The sequence below is a fragment of the Limulus polyphemus genome, unplaced genomic scaffold (assembly GCF_000517525.1).
Source record: "Limulus polyphemus unplaced genomic scaffold, Limulus_polyphemus-2.1.2 Scaffold392, whole genome shotgun sequence".
Classification (NCBI taxonomy): domain Eukaryota; kingdom Metazoa; phylum Arthropoda; class Merostomata; order Xiphosura; family Limulidae; genus Limulus; species Limulus polyphemus.
This window is the reverse complement of record NW_013666002.1, coordinates 191,379-199,665: the sequence shown is the minus strand read 5'-3', so window position 1 is coordinate 199,665 and position 8,287 is coordinate 191,379. Positions and strand designations below refer to the sequence as shown.

Sequence of the window (8,287 nt, the reverse complement as noted above, 5' to 3'; positions counted from 1 at the left end):
CTTCCCCTGTGTGCCTTGCCTCCCACGACTTCTTTGTGTCCTATTTGTTTGATTTTGTATTTCAGCCTATTATCATGTTTATAATAGCTGAAATAATAGGTGTGGATTCTTGTTTATTTGTGGTGGTTGTTGTCTATAATTTGGTTTTACCTGTTCTGTATTTGTGTTGGGTGTATCTTTTGTTATAATAGTTACATTTTCTTTGTTCCCTGTGTCTGCTCTAGTTGCTGCTATGTATGTTTTGGTATTACTTTGTTTTATGGTTTGTGTTTGTGGAGGAGGTTTGTTGTTTGTGTCAGTTGGTTGTGTTTCTGTAGTGTGTGTATTGTTTTTAATATTAATTATTTTTTGTTTTATCTGTTTATATTTTTGACAGCCTTTATAACTAACTGTGTGTGCTTCGTTACAGTTGCAGCACTTGGGGTTGTATTCTCTTTCTTACATTGTGATGCCAGATTCTTCTGGGCTTTACAGGCAGCTGACACGTATTTCTGGCAATTAAAACATTGTGTTACTGTAATTGCCGGTGTTTTCGCCTCCTCCATTAATGAGGTCAGTGATGTTTTCGTAGTCGTGTAGTGTAACCTTTATGACGAGGGCTATCTGAGCTAGCCGTTCCTAATTTAGCAGTGATAGGTAGACTCGAGGGAAGGCAGCTAGTCAACACCACCCATCGGCAACTCTTTATCAACGAATAATGGGATAGACCGTCATATATATATAGTAATGCCCCACAGCTAAAAGGTCACGCGTATGCCAGGCCTGTCAAAAAGAGAGAGAAAGAGAGTGAGAAAGACACAACTATTTCATATTTTTATTGTTTGTTTGTAATTAAGCACAAAGCTACACAATGGGCTATTTGTGCTCTGCTCACCATTGGTATCGAAATCCGGATTCTAGCGTTGCAAGTCCGCAGACATAACGCTGTGACACTGGGGGCTTTGTGTTTGTTACCTTTTAATTGTATCTTTGTTTCTATGTCTATTTATCGCCACGTATAAATAGACACAGAGTATTATTCTTGCAGTTTTATTATGTTTGCTTTTAACAATTAACTCAATGGATATATATAATTATTATATATGGTGATTGTGTTTTAAACAAATTCATGCATATTTGAATTGCTAAAAAACGTACACAGTTATCATTTTATCTAAAATACTTATTGGAAGTTACAAGAGAACATACTTATCTTTTGTTATTTATAATTATGCAATATTATTAACAGGGCTTGAGTTGAGGGAGAACGAACTAGAACCCAGTTCCTGTTCTTAGAAATTTTTATCAAATGGTTCTGATTGTAGAATGTCCAAGGACATACGTAAATTTAAAGATAAGTTATCATAATATTACCAATTCATATCGTTTATGAAGGCTTACTTCATTGTAGGCCTACTTTGTGATATGTCATTCTTTGACATTTGAGCTACCAATAGGAGGGTGACACAACCTCCATGTGCAATAACTTTCCCATGCACTTGCAATCATGATAACTTCATTCTCCTTCTTAGCATTGTATTTAATAGACGTGTTTACATTTTTCATCTGAATTCAATTTATTGAGATTTGCATCATTAACAGATTTTTGATTTTTGTTTTCTTTGGGTTTTGTTTCAATAGCTTTAAGTTTGATTGTGTATTCTCACATGCCTGCGACTAATTTTTAACCTTGTGTGAATGACATTTGTATTATGGCGTCTGTAGGCTGGTTAAATGTCAGGGTCATTGCAACCAATGTTCAACATATTATGGATTCTCACATGCTTACTGGGCCTCATACTCCTGCCCCGTCGGCCTAATTTCTTTCTCTTCAGTCGAGAATAATCTATTGTACTGCAACTTTAACCTGATTTGCTTTTAGTAGAACTTTATCATCTGAGATACGGAATTAACCTTCCAATATCTTTCCATCGGATAAACTTTGTCAGAATGGGAAAGACGATCTGCAACAAGATTGAATGCACCTGGAACATGGTATACAATTAGAGGAATACAGAGCATGTGGGCTCAAAAAAAGGAGATCCAAGATTCTACCACAAAGGGAACGAGAAAAGGTGCCATCTTGTTGATTGATATAAGTCACCATCATAGAATTGTTGGAATGGATCATGACCAGACAATTCCTGGCAAGAAGAAGAAAATGACCTACCGTACAACCAGAAGCTCCTGAATGTTGATATGGTAAGATATTTTGGCTAGAGACCACCAACCTGAAGCTTCCTGCTGATCAACCCATGCCCCCCAGCATTGAAGGTAAGTGTTCATGTAGATATGCAAATCTGGATGAGGGGGAGAAAGCAGAACACCCTCCAATGTGTGAGCACTCTCCAACCACCAATACAGATCGCCAACAAGGGAAGAAGGAAGGGGAATAGGAGTTTCTAATGGATCTCATGCAATATTTTACTGAATAGACCTCATATGCACTTGACCCAAAGGGATAAAGGCTTCCATAGAATATCACATCCCCAAAAGCAATAAAACCTCACGAGCTGTAAGAGAGGGAGCAGTAAAGGCGTGGAGAACTGAAAGATCCATGAAACAAAGATGAAGAGGTGAATGTTGGGGCCAGCTGAGATGAGTGTTGAAAAATACACCCAAGTGGACAAGATACTGGGTAGGTATAAGGAATGAGTTCTCCAATTTGATTAACCAACCAATATGAGCTGCCTTCAGAAACAGTAGATGAGTGTGATGGGTGGGTTCCCATTCAGAACGAGCTAATAGAAACCAGTTGTCCATGTAATGATGAAAGCATGCAAATGTTGGGCAAAAGCTTTGACCACCCAACAAAATACATATGATACAAAAGCAAGCCCGAAGGGCATGGCACAAAATTGATAAACTACCCTGTGATGAACAAACTGAAGATAGTACCTTGACTGACGAGATACTGGAACATGCAGGTAAGAATTCGCGACATATATCCTGGTCATCCACAAACCCAGAGAAAAAGCCCACCTAAGGGCGAGAAAAGACTCTATGGTAAATCTGAGTAGAACCAAAAATTGACAGAGATGGGACAAGTCGATCACAGCTGATTTGCTGGTGCAATCCCACCCATTTCCCCTGAAAATAATCAAGATGTCTATAGACAGTTTTCAATTCTTCCTTTTGAATTGAAAATAAGTTTAAAACAAAAACATTTTGCTTGCTTATTTAATTTCTAGATTATCAAATACACTTAAAGTGACTATGAAGCCACCAAACACCAGTTAAAAAAGTTTCAAGTAGAAGCAGCTCAAAACCTTTAAATCTTTGTGTTTCTTTTATTTGTGTTCACAGTAAAAATAATCACCATATTATTTCTATTTATAATTTTCAAATCTTAACATCCAGATTACAAACATCTGATTAAAAATAGTAGTAATTTCAAATGAACCTTCAACACTGATCATCAACCTTGGCAGTGTCTAGTTGGAGATACCACTGGCATCTGCTGCAGCACAATCACCATGGGAGGACTTGAGAAGTCCTGTCTACCATTGGCAATCAGAGAAACTGTGTTGCAGCACTGGGATGTGTCAATGGCTGACCTATCCTTGGAGGAACATGAGCTTGGCTCAGTGCAGATGAGTGCAGGTAGCTATATCAGGTAAGTGATTCTTTCAAAACATCAGGAAATTCACTCTGTAGCTCATAAAGAATAGAACACCATTTCAGTAACTGAGTTTTTCAGCTACATGACCATCCTAGCTTGTAAAGTAAATCAAGTGTTGCTTAACCGTTGTGTTCTTTGTGTAATTTATCCAGTCATGGATGACCTTATGTAATGTCTATACCTGTGTGAGAGAGACTAGATATATATTTATTCATACATATATATTGTCATATACATACAACACTACACAATGTCATATACGCTAGTAACTGCCATGCAAATTACTTCAATATCTTTCTAGAGTTACTTTCTGGAGGTATGAGTTGGTAGCTGCAGTCCCATAATGTGCTGTCATTGAAACCAATTCATTATTCTTTTAAGGCTTCATGAATTAAATAACCAGTGGTATAATTCCGCCAAACTAAGATTTTGGATTAAATTCTCATCATGTTTTAGTACTACAGTATTTCAATATATGCTCGAAGGTAACACAAATCCTCACTGCATGTAGAAACATCATATATTCTCCAGGTGTATGGAGAAGAATCTAGCAAGGACAAGTTGCTTGCTGCAGAGTTCTCACCACTTAGCTATGTCAGGTGATTGATTCTTTCAAAACATCAGAAAATTTGCTCTGTAGTTCATAAAGAATGGAACACTATTTAATTTCAATCACTGATTTTTCAACTACATGACCATCCAAGCTTATAAAGTAAATCAAGTGGCAAGCACAGAGTGTGGTGCATACATTATACTGTAAAATACTACTTGGTAGCTCATAAGCAAGAATCACAATGCAATTTCAGCTAAATGTTTCAAATCCTAGCTTTTGTCCTCAGTCAGCAAACCAATGATATGCTAGGTACTACATCTACTAACATCAGTCATCTTAACTGTGATAAACAAATACGTCTTGGTATCATCTGATATCCTATGGATCTCTCTCCTATAGTAAAACTGCTTGATGGCTCATACATTAAGGGTTGCTAAGCCCTTCCCTTTAATCACGTGGTCACCAAACCAACCTAATTTCTAGACAGTTGATTAATCTTGGCTATATCGATCAAGAAACCACTGACAGTGGATCATCTATCAGAGCTGTCTAACTCCAGCATTTCATCTGGTTCATTGTGGACAGCCAGGTAAGTACTTTCATCTCTTTCTCTCTCTTCAAGTGAACTGATACAACGTGATATGGCATCTTCATCTTTCTCTAAATGACTGATCTCGACTTCCGATTTTTGGTCAAGTCAATGTACTAGAAGTGCATCTGTGATATATGGACATGGCTTATCATTGCAGCTGTAACTCATATGGCAGTAGACAAATCTGCCTGAGTATGATGTATGGGTCTGGCTATCCCAAACTGATCTGCTTTCTTGCCATTAGAATGTACCAAAACCAGACCATGCTGATACATTCGTTTCTTTGTGATCTTGTTCTAGCACTTCTATTGATGTCTGGAGCCTTTCCTAGCTGCTTATGTGCATCAATTAATGCAGACCTTAGCCACTCCATGTATCCTTATGAAAATTGTAGGAAGTCTGCTGCTAGGGGAGAAGCATACATCACATCAACAGGTAGTGGGATCTTCCACCTGAAAAAAAAAGTATGTTCAACAAGCAACCTGTAGACCTCTGTTCACTTGCTCTGTACACCATCATGACAAGTGGTAAAAGTTCAACCCAGTTGGTTTGGCTAGTATTAATATATTTGGCAAGTATTAGGTTGACAGTTTGTATTGCTTATTCTACTAATTCACCAGAGTAGTATAGCGAAGTTTGCAGCTTCATCACATCTATCACTTTATACAACTTGGAGAACAGTTGATTGCTGAAATTAGTTTCCTGATCCATGTGGATCTCTTCTGGTCCCCTAAACCATGCAATCCAGTACTCCACCAACACATCAGCTACAGAAGTATCGGACAGTGGATAAACTTTAATGGCAACTAATATGTACTGATGTCGTCATTCAGTCTGGGAATGGATCAATGATATCCAAAGATATCCTCTGTAAAGGAGATCCAGCAGTTCACTGATGGAGTTTACCCTGTGTCTGTTAGCTCTTTATTGAGCTAACACATACCATACATTGTTTACACCAGTGCCATACATCTCTAGAAGAAACACCATTGAATTTTGGTACAAGTGCAGATAATACCTTTGTGCCTGTCCTCCAGCCTTTGTGTAATGCAATGTTTGGAAATTTCTTGTCTTAAAGCTGTGGGACTACTAGCTGCAACACAGTTTGAGAACAATGGCTCAGTGGTTGGTAACAGTGGTAGTGCACGCCTTCTTGCATTCATAATTAACTGTATAATGGCTACATGTTACATTCCTCTATTTCTGCTGTTTGATATTTAACTTGCTACATGGCAAGGAGTGCCCATGTTAGATCTGGATCCTTCAATTACTCTTCCCAGTTTTCAAAGTGTTAATTGTGGCATCCGTCTACTAGTGGAATCTTCTACTGAATCACTTAATACTGCTATCACAGAACTGGTTATAAACTCTCACTTGGTGTCTAGGATCAGGACATTCAATGAAGGAACAAAGTTTTACTGTCCAGTGAGACAGTTTATCCATGTTTCTGTGGTATGGCTTGGGCAATATGTTATAATAAAGTCATATTCTCATAATGTTCTTATCCAATGTACTATCATCATTTCTGGATTTTTAACGTTCATTGCCCATTTCAGTGAATCATGGCTCACCTGGACAATAAACTTCCTACCATATAAAGACTACAATTGAAAGCAGTTACTTTTTCATCATACAATATCTGCATTCAGGAGCCATGAGCGTATGACTAACATACTTAATTACATATTTTACTACATCCTGCAACTGCAGTAACACTTCTTCAATTTTACTATCACTAGCATTTGGCGCTCAATAAGAACATGTTGTCTTGTTGTGTATATGGAACCATCAATAAAGCAAGTTTTGTGGACTGGATTGCCTGTTCACACTCCTTGCTTCATCCAAAGTGTGTCTCAATGTTAGTGAGAGCAGACAATGGTAATGCTATCTTGTAAAATTTGAATACAAATTATTGGTAATATGACACAAACCCACAGAAACTGTGGACTTCTTGCCTGGTCACTTGTGAGGCCAGTCTCTCACTGCTGCTATCTGAGCTGGGTCTGTAGAGAGTCAGTCTCTACCTACAATATGACCAAGAAATACCACTTCTTTGTGCACGAATGCAAATTTTCCTGGATTTAGTTTCAAGCCTGCTTTATCTGTTGGAATATCATTCTCAAGTTCACAGACTTGTTAATGCTTATCATAAACTTTGACAAAGAGTTCCTCACAATCAGTAAATCAAATTTCATCATATTTTAAACACTTTATTTCAGGAATATTATTTCTGTTATTACGTCCAATGTCTAATAGGACTTCTTGCAAAAATTATTCTATTTTGCAAGAACTTCCTGCTCTACATTCAAATAGAATATCAAATTCTGTATCTGCTACACAGATAAGAATTTAGAGTAGCTATCTGAATTTAGAGCACATGTTGAATTCCAATACAATAAATACCTGGCTTTTCAAACTTCCTACTGCCTATCTAAAATAATTAGTTCCATGTAATAATACAGTATGGCTTACGGTACAACCATACATCATCACAGTATAATGTCATAATATAAAAATACCAAATTAAGACATCAAGTTCAATGAAAAACATTCTTTTTTTTAATTTAGTGAAGCATTTTATTTGTTGGTTGCTCAAAACAACTGGTCACATTTTAGTGACGGATGTGATCAACTATACTTCAGATCATATGTATCAATAGTGCTTTATGACTCTGTCTCATCCTACACATCTGTCCAAACTTCTGATCAATTGGAATTCACCTGACCTTACCTTTTCAATCTGTACTTTAACTTTTGTTATGTTAAGATCAAACTCTTGATCTTTCTGTTCATCATTTTCTTCAGCCATTCTCCTTGTTGTCAACTTTCCAAAGCATCCAGGACTTTCTGTACAACAAAGAATTGGACTGTGTGGTTGACCCATGAATTATTGGTGCTGGCTTGATGGAGGTAGTAGAGGCAATCAGTGCATCATCAACTCTAGAAAAGCTGAACTTTCAAGAAGGCCAGTAGCAGTTAACTTCACCAGAGCTGACTCCCATGAAAGCAGTCAGCTTTGTAATCTAAAACCATCAGGGTATGCTCTTGAAATATCCCATTAGAGAATGTGATGTGTTCAAGTACTAGTGACATCAGATGTGCTCACATTGCTGGCAGGAGCACTGCATCCCAAAACCAAAGAAAACATTTTCAGAGCTTGGAGTTCATGGACAACATTTGCCACCTCTAGAGTTATGACCTATATGACAGATGGCACCACCACCACCATGATGGTCGAGACAAGCCAGCTGGAACCTGTATCATTATCTTTAGCATTGATGCAGAGGGGATTTGCTATGAACAAGGGACTGTCTCTTACCACTTTGTGTGAAGTACTTTTATCTTTACAAACATTTATTTCAGATACGAAGATAAGTTATACCAATAATTTAAAGAAGTACTTGTGGGTAAAAAAAGTCGTATTTTTTGCTATAAACTTTACACACACACACACATTAGAAACAAGATCATTATAAAATAGTCCAAAAAACCAGCGTATTGCCACAACTATAGTACAGATATAGCTACAATAATTTTGGTC

The 8,287-nt window shown here is 37.4% G+C and overlaps 1 pseudogene; it reads right to left on the bottom strand.

Moving 5' to 3' along the window:
* LOC111085441 overlaps positions 1 to 7,555 on the bottom strand; it is a 17,895-nt pseudogene extending 10,340 nt beyond the window's left edge.
* Positions 7,556 to 8,287: the final 732 nt, after the last annotated feature.